General features: G+C 39.5%; 1 non-coding gene across 1 annotated transcript; it reads left to right on the forward strand.

Moving 5' to 3' along the window:
• The first annotated feature begins 222 nt into the window (after positions 1–222).
• LOC123459020 lies at positions 223–333 on the forward strand. The gene has a single exon (XR_006635951.1). It is a non-coding gene; the product is annotated as a U6 spliceosomal RNA (small nuclear RNA).
• The last annotated feature ends 9,025 nt before the right edge of the window (positions 334–9,358 follow it).

Below are 9,358 nucleotides of genomic sequence, written 5' to 3' on the forward strand. Positions count from 1 at the left end.
AAAGAATAAAGGATAACATATGGGCACAAAAGAGGGTTGTGGCAGAGTATTATGATCAAGGTGCATTGTATATGTGTAAGGAGATTGTGAACAAATTTTTTTAAAAAAGAAAGGAGTGGTCCCTACTTGATGAAGAATCAAGAAAGAAGATAAAGAACATTAGCCCATTGTAAACGTCATGGACATGCTTTTAGCCAAAAGCTTGCATAAAAAAATAAACTCATGTTCGGTTCAGTAGCACATATACTAAAATTGGAACAATAAATAAAGAGAAGATTATCATGGTCCCTGCACAAGGATAACACCCAAATTCGTGAAGCATTCCATATTTTTAATTATTTATTTATTTAGCAAGTTAGTTAGTTAAGAGAGTGAAAGAGTAAAAGAGAAATAGGCAGATAGAGAAAATGGGCGTGCCAGGGCCTCCAGCCACTGCAAATGAACTCCAGATGTATATGCCACCCTGTGCATCTGGCATACATGGGTACTAGGGAATGGAACTTGGTTCCTTAGGCTTTTCAGGCAAGACCTTAACCACTAAGCCATCTCTCCAGCCCACATTTCATATTTTTTAAATAAAAAAAATCTCTGGGGCTGAAGAAATGGCTTGGTGGTTAAGGCACTTGTCTTTGAAGTGTAAGGACCCAGGTTCAATTTCCCCAGAACCCATATATGCCAGATGCACATGGTGGACTGTGCATCTGGAGTTCATTTGCACTGGCTAGAAGTCCTGATGTGGCCATTCTCTCTCTTTCTCTCTCTCTCTCTCATAAATAAAATAAATATAGTTTTTCTAAATTCTCATTGTGTGTGTGTGTGTGTGTTTGAGAGTTTTTTTGACCCCTAGGACCAGAACTAAAAATACACTTGTAAAAATAGATATTAAAATCTAGTACATTGCCAGGCATGCCGGCTCACACTTATTATCCCAGCACTTGAGAGACGGAAGGAGGATCACCATGGGTTCAAGACCAGCCTGAGCTACATAGTAAATTCTAGGTTATTCTGGACAAGAGTGATACTCTCAAAAAAAAAAAAAAAGAAATCTAGCCAGGCATGGTAACACATGCCTTTAATCCAAGCACAGCACTAGGGAGGCAGAGATAGGAAGAATGCAATGAGTTCAAGGTCATCCTGAGACTACATAGTGAATTCCAGGTCATCCTAGGCTAAAAACAAAACCCTATCTATAAAAACAAAAATAAGAACAAAATCTAGTTCAAATAAGAATTGCTATTTACATTTAAGTCAAAAAAACTCTAACATGATTGTCCTAGTTTATTTTCTTTCTCTAATTTATGTTTTATCAAAAAAGGAAAACAATGCAATATTCAAAATTTAGATACTTTTCCTTTAGTCTAGTACTTTTTATTTTTATTTAGTTATTTATTTGTTTGAGAGAGAGAATGGGCATGCCAGGGCCTCCAACCACTGCAAATGAACTCCAGACACATGTGCCACCATATGCATCTGGCTTACATGGCTTCTGGGGAATCGAACCTGAGTCCTTAGGCTTCACAGAAAAGTGCCTTAACTGCTGAGCCATTTCTCCAGCCCTAGTCCTGTACTTATTTTTAATTAAAAATAGTTTAATCAACTTTGTGTAAAGAACAATAAACTGTGAATTATAATTCTATATAAAAGAGCTGGAGAGATATCCCTGCTGGTAAAGTACTTGCCATGCAAGCATGAAGACCTAAGTTCAATCCCCAGTATCCATGTTAAATAAAAATTCTTTATAGATCTCATTTGAGAAAGACGTAATTGCTTAGATAAAACTATTCTGAAGCTACATTCAGTAAAAAGACAAAAGATGGCCTGGAGAGATTCCTTAGTGGTTCAGGGACTTGCCTGTAAAACCTAAGGACCCAGCTTCAATTCCCCAGTACCCATGTAAGCCAGATGTTCAAGGTGGCACATGTATTTGGAGTTTCTTTGCAGTGCCTAGATATCCTGGTGTGCCTATTCTCTCTCTCATAAATAAATAAAATGGTTTTTTGTTGTTTTTTGTTTGTTTTACAAAAGAAAAGACAAAAGATCCTCCAGTTTCTTGCTGCATTCTGGAAGCTCAGCATCAAGAGGGAACCCAATCCACTGAGAAGAAAATGAGGAGAACCTCTTGGTAGACAGATGCTTCTTATTTTGATCAAGGGAAGTGACAGGCCAGAAAAGTTGTTGTGCAGAAAAGATGCTCATAGTCCATACTGGTTTCTGTAAGACTAGGAGGCAAAGTACTGCTGTTAGGAACAGTCCCATTGGTTCCAGAACAGGCTGATCACCAAGGTGAGATTCCAAGAAGAGGGAAGGGAAGAGCTCACCCCATAAGAAGGACCATGCTGGGAAGCTCTTAGGTGGGTGCTCCAGTGGGCACATGATTTCATGAGGTTTTGGGGTTTTTTTTTTTTTTTTTTTTTTTTTTTTTTTTTTTTTTTTTTTTGGTGGTTTTGGAAGGTAGGGTCTCACTCTAGCCCAGGCTGACCTGGAATTCACTATGGAGCCTCAGGTTGGCCTCGACCTCATGGTGATCCTCCTATCTCTGCCTCCCGAGTGCTGGGATTAGAGGCGTGCGCCACCACACCCGGCTTCATGAGCCTTTTTTTGTCCTAGTGATTTGATCTTTCCAAAATGATCAGTCTTCAATTCTCCTACATTTGGCTGTTTGGATTTTTTTGTTGTTGTTCATTTCTTTTACTATGAAATCTATTTCATACTGACATATGAGCATTAATTCTATAGAAAAGGCAAAAGAAATTTTCACTAATCTCCTCTTTAGCAGTTCTTCATCATTTATGACAAAGCTGAACTCTTAAGGGTGGCTTGAGACTACTAAATGACTAAATTTAAACAACTTAAGAATTTTATATTTTCTTTCAAGTGCTTCAGAGTTACAGAGCAAGGTGTTTCTGCCTTTCTCCCTAGACCTGATCTTTTATTTGCAAACAGAGAGAAAGAGACAGACAGAGAAAGGGGAGGGAGAAAGAGAGAGAATGGCTGCACCAGGGTCTTGTGCCATTACAAACTCCAGATGCATGTATCACTTTATGCATCTGGCTTTACGTTGGTACTGCACCACCAGACTTTGCAAGCAAGTGCCTTTAACTGCTGAGCCATCTCTCTAGCCTAAGAGCTAATTTTTAACTGCATAAAAAATTGCTCTAATAAAGGAGAAATATCCCAAATGTGAAGATTTCTGCCTGGTCTTTCCCAAAAAAAATTACAGCTAGGAAAACCCTAGATTCAGGACTATAGCTGCCATAATCTTATACAGCTTCTTTGGGAAAAGCCTATTATGGTTCGCATGTGAAATGTCCCCCAAAGACTCTAGGGTTTGAACCCTTGACCCCCAAGTAGGAACAGGCCTTGGGGTAGAGCCTAGCTGGAGGAAGTGAGAGTCTATGTGTGGGCTTTGAGGTTTCTTGCCTGACCTCACTTACTGTTTCTGTCCTGCTTCCTCATTGCAGACACAGTGTGACCAGCCACATTATGCTTCTGTCACCATGCCTTCCCCACCATGATGGGGTGTGTCCCCTCAAATGGTAAGCCAAAATAAACCCTCCCTTCCTTGACTTGTCTCATGCCATGTATTTGATCACAGCAACTAAAAACACAACTGATACAGAAAATCAGTACTAATGAGTAGGGATGTTCCTATGATAAACATAACCATGAGGTCTGTGGGCCTTTGGAGCTGGTTTATAAGAAGAACCTGGAAGAATTTGGAATTTCAGTCTAGAGAAGAGGCTCTAGGATTTTATAAGCAGAGCTTAATGGGCAATTCTAAGTAAGAATTTGGACAACCAGAATATTGAAATACATACAATGAAGGCCCAATTCATGAGGCTTTAGAGAGGAATGTGGACACTATCAGGGATGAAGCTAGAGGCAATTAGTGTTCTATTCAGGCAAAGAATCTGGCTGCATTCTACCCGGGTCCATAGAACTTAAATGAGGCTGAATTCAAAAGTAATGGACTGATTTGGTAGGTGGGAGATATCTCAAGACAGGACAGAATTCAGGCTTGGTCACAGTTATTGCTCACTGCTCTGATCCAAGTTTACATTATGGGGCAGAAGGAGAAAGAGAGAGAGAGAGAGAAAGAAAGAGAGGTTGAAATAAATACTGTAAAAAGATATGAAAAATGCACTTTTTCATGGGAAAAGGAATGCATTCCAAGTTGCGGACAAGACAGTGCAAAAGCAGCTATAACTATTAAATGGGTTAGCCCCACTGAAGAAAAATCTAGTGCTCTGGCACTGGGACAATAAAAAAAAAGGGGGCTGGAGAGATGGCTTAGCGGTTAAGCACTTGCCTGTGAAGCCTAAGGACCGTGGTTCGAGGCTCGTTTCCCCAGGTCCCACGTTAGCCAGATGCACAAGGGGGCACACGCGTCTGGAGTTCGTTTGCAGAGGCTGGAAGCCCTGGCGCACCCATTCTCTCTCTCTCCCTCTATCTGTCTTTCTCTCTGTGTCTGTCGCTCTCAAATAAATAAATAAAAAATATTAAAAAATAAATAAATAAAAATAAAGGTACCCCAAGGGCAAGACTCTATAAAAAGCTCCAACTTTTGAAAATGAAAATTCATGTGAAAGGAGACAGCCTAAGCAGAGACATTACTGAAGGGGTTCCTGGAAACAACTGCTTAGGAAAGTGTTTTCCTAGGGGCAGTACACAGAAGCCAGATGCAACTCTGGTTCAAGGGGGCCTGACTATACTTCACCCTGGTAACAGACATGGCAACATTGTTCCCATAGTTCTGGCTTTGTAGGCATGAAAGATGAAAGAGTGAGATGGCATGAAGTCTTATGCCAAGGCTTCTGAGAGCCAATGAGCACAGTCATTATGTGACAGGGTCAGAGTCCCTGAAAGGAAGCCCCAAGAGGTGATTTTACGAAGCTGGGAAAATGAAACCCCAGTTGCAAAGGAGACCTCAGGATGTTAGAGAAGCCAAGCAGGAGATCTGCTGAGGACAGCTAGCCCAAGAAAGAGGATCTGTGTGTTGCCGGTGGCAGAGAGAAGGGTCAGTAATATACCAGCCCTTGGCAGCTAGGGTTGTTCCATCTTGAGCCACATGCTACACGTGGAGCTTACGATTTGGTGTTTGTCCTGCTAGACTTTGGTCTTCCTTTGATCTAACCTTTCCCTGCTATGCCCCAATTCCTCCCTCTTTTTCATGGGAATATTTACTCAGCACCATTATATGTTGGAAGTATGTAATTTGTTTTTGTGATTTCACAGAAGGTCCCAAGTAAGAGCTTGCCTTGAGTTTCAAGAAACTTCTCACTTTGAACAGTGCTGAGACAGTTAAAAGTTATGGGGACCTTTGAAATTTGAATTAATGCATTTTGCATTATGAGACCATCATGAGCCTGTGGGGATCAGTGGCAGAATTCTATGTATTGAATATGAAATGACCCTGATAAGCTCATGCACTTGAACATATCGTCTCCAGCTGAGAGAGACTATAAGGCTTCTTAGACTTGCCCACTTCCTGTCTTGCTCTGCTTCCTGACTAAAGATGCAATGTGACCAGCCACTTCACGATCCTGCCACCATGCCTGCCTCACCTCAGGCTGTAGGCCAAAATAACCTTATTCCCTCAAGTTGCTTCTTGTCATGTATTGGATTACAGCAGTGAGAAGAGTAACTAACACAGAGCATAAGACACAAATCCAAAGCAGCGCCCAACCTTTCACAGGCTCTCATGGCCAACACAGAGCTGCTTCAAGCTGCCAGTATCTTAAGCTGTAACAAGACAAGTAGAACACTGCACAGAGCTCAACTTGGACCCGGATCTGCTCCTGGTAAATGAGGAGGTCATTCACTTAAGGTCAAAGATGAATCCACAAAGTGCTCTCACTTTTCTCCCCATTTCCTTTGTCTCTCTTCTTCTGCCCACTCACCCTTATCAAAAAATAGGTATACAATAAACTACCCACATTGAAAGTATTCATTTTAATAAGCATTGATGTATAGGCACACATCTAAAACCATTAACACAAAAAGGATAACAGATATCTCTATCACCCCAAAAGCTTCACACTGTCCCTTTTCATTCCATCCCTCCTTTCATCCCCTCTCCAGTGACTTCTCTGCTTTCTGTCACTATAGCTTTGTGTTATGCAGAATATTTTATAAAGGAATCATGCAGTGCCTACTCCTTTTTGCCTAGTTTCTTTCAGCGTAATGACTTGGTAATTCTTCTATATTGTCCTGTGTGTCAATACCTTATTCCTTTTATAGCAATACTCTATTATCTAAATATACCACAATTTTCTTAACTATTTACCTATTGAAGAGCCCATTTTACAAACAAAACTATTATGAATGTCTGTATAAAAGTACTTGTGTAAAATGTGCTTTCCTTTCTCTTGAGTAAAAACCTAGGAAAGGACAAGGCCCTGGATATATTTATGAAATTAAACAACTGCCACATTGTATAGTCTTAGTACAAATTGATCCTTAAATTTTTGATAGGAATCATAATTAAAGTTAACTGAACCTGAGGTTTTCTTTGTTGGAAAGATTTTACTAGAAATCTAATATCTTAAAAATTGTCATTTTGTGAGTTAGGGATGTAACTTGGAGGTACAGTGCTTGCCTAACATGCACAAAAGATTCTGGGTTTGATCATCAACATTGCAATATAAGTTTTAAAAGTAAAATTTTAAAGATGTAATGAAAAGATATAGAGTTGCCAGGCATACTAACAGGACTGTGGGCCCAGCTTCTTGGGAGGTTGAAGCAAGAAGATCACAACCTCAAATCTTCAATGCCAACCTGGGCAATTTAGTAAGACCTTACCTCAAAATTAAAAATATGAAAAAGGGCCAGGTTGTCACCCAATAATAGATGACCTCCCTAGAATGCACAAGTTCTTAAGCTTAATCTACAGTACCACAGAAAAGTTAATAAAAATCTCTATATATACATATACACACACACACACATATATATGCATGTGTATACATATGTATGTATATATATATATGCATGTATATATATATACATATTTACATATATATATATGCATAGATATATACATACACATTCAATATCATCACTTAATATTATCCCAAGGTTCACTGTTGATGCATTTGGGTTTTAGAAAAAGAAATGTATTTATATATTGCGAGAGGCAGACAGAAAGAGAGTGAGAATGAGTACGGAGGGTCTCTGGCCCATTGTTAATGAACTCCAGACACATGTGTCACTGTGTGCAGATGGCTTTTCATGGATCCTAAGGAACTAAACCCAGGCTGTCAGGCTTTAACCACTGGACAATCCCTTTAGCCCTCCTTTTTTCTTTTCCTTCTCCTTAAAAAAAAAAAAAAACACTATTTTTATTTATTTATTTGCAATCAGAGAGAGAGAGATAGAGAGAAAAAAGACACAGAGAATGGGCACACCACGGCAAACTACAGATGCATGTGCCACTGTGCATCTGTCTTCACATGGGTATTGGGGAATCAAACTTGGATCATTTTGAAGAAAAGCACCTTAACCACTAAGCTGTCTTTCCAGCTCACTCTTCTATCTTCTTTTCTGATTATTTTTGTAATGTTTTCTATTTCAGTGTTTTATTTTGGATAGTTATAATTGCTGTGCTTTAAAAGTTCTCTTAGCTGTTTTTCAGTGCTTGATCTACAACTGGCCCTGTCTGGTGTGATTTTCATCTGAAGCATTGGTACTTAATCTCAAGAAGTTGGGCTTTGGCCATTTTTATGTCTTCCATATATCTCCCTGTCATGGTCAACCTTTCCTTGCACATATGAAGAATATTTATAGTAACTCCCTTAATATTCTTATGTAATGGTTTTCTGACCAATGTCCATTCTGGGTCTTCTTTCATTGATTGATTTTTTTTTCCTTCATTTACATTGTAAATTTTTTTCTACTTTGAAGGCCTAATAGTTTTATATTGTAGGCCAGATATTGTGAAATTCTCATTGTTATTGTTGTACTCCTTAAAATAATTTTGAACATTGGTCTGAGAAAGCTATGTTACTCAGATATAGATTAACCCTGCTTTTACTTTTTCTCAGGCATATATATATAAAGCTGTGTTTAGTGTAGGGATTGACCCCACTACCAAAGAAAGTCTACTAAACATCCTATGCATTAATATGTCTTTCTAGTTTGCTGTGGCAAGACAAATGACTTCTGGCTTGGTATGAGTTCCAGGAGCTGTTGCTTCTCTCTGACTGTTTCCTTGGCCTCAGAACTGACCTCACATATACACTGATCAATGTTTGGGTAAAGGCTGGAGGGATCCTCCCCAGATCTCCAAGCATTTTCTCTCTCTCACTGGCTCCCTCTGGTACTCTTCCCTGTGCACTCTAACAACCCTGGTATTTTCAAGCTGTGAATTCTTTGTTCTAGTTCAGGATTGTACTACACCAGGCAGTGGCGAGCTGGGCCAGTCACACAGCCCATCCCATGTGCTTTGCTCATAGATAATTATCTATTGGGTATAAAATTATTCAGCACTATTGTCTCACATATTTTCATCCTTTTAAAAAATCTTTGTTTTTCTTTTTTGTTTTATTTGTTTATTTGCAAGCAGAGATAGATAGAAAAGAGAAAGACAGGGAGAATGGGCATACCAGAGCCTCCAGCCACTGCAAACAGACTCCATATGTCTGTGCCACCTTGTGCATCTGGCTTTATGTGGGTACTGAGGGATTGAATTTGGTTTGTTAGGCTCTGCAGGTAAATGCCTTAACCCCTGAGCAATCTCTCCAGCCCTATTTAATACCTTTATTTATTGGAGAGAGAGGAGCAGACAGAAAGAAAGTGAACATAGGTACATAAGGGCCTCTTGCCACTGGGGGAAAAAAAAAAACTGAAGATACACGCACAACTTTGACCATCTGAGTTTACATGGGTACTGGGTAATGGAACTCTGGCTGTCAGAATTTGCAAGCAAGCACCTTTAACCATTGAGCTATGTTTCTACCCATATTCTTGTCCTTTTTAAAAAAAATTACATTAAAGTTTGCCTTGGGGTGTATCTCAGTGGGTATAGTGCTTGTCTAGCACGCATAAAGCCTTGGGTTTGATCACCAGCACTGAAGAATTGGGCATGGTGATACATGCCTGGAATCTTAGCACTTGACAGAGACAGAAGGATCAGAAGTCTTGCTACTTAGTGAGCTTGAAGACAACCTGAGCTATATAAGACCCTCTTTGTTTAAAAATAAACAAATAAAGTTGTTTAAGGTAAAAGGATAAAGCCAGTTTTTTTGTTTGTTTATTTGTTTTTGGTTTTTCAAGGTAAGGTTTCACTGTGGCCCAGGATGACCTGGAATTCACTATGTAGTCTCAGGGTGGCCTTGAACTCATGGTGATCCCCCTACCT

This window comes from Jaculus jaculus, chromosome 2, assembly GCF_020740685.1.
Source record: "Jaculus jaculus isolate mJacJac1 chromosome 2, mJacJac1.mat.Y.cur, whole genome shotgun sequence".
Taxonomy (NCBI): domain Eukaryota; kingdom Metazoa; phylum Chordata; class Mammalia; order Rodentia; family Dipodidae; genus Jaculus; species Jaculus jaculus.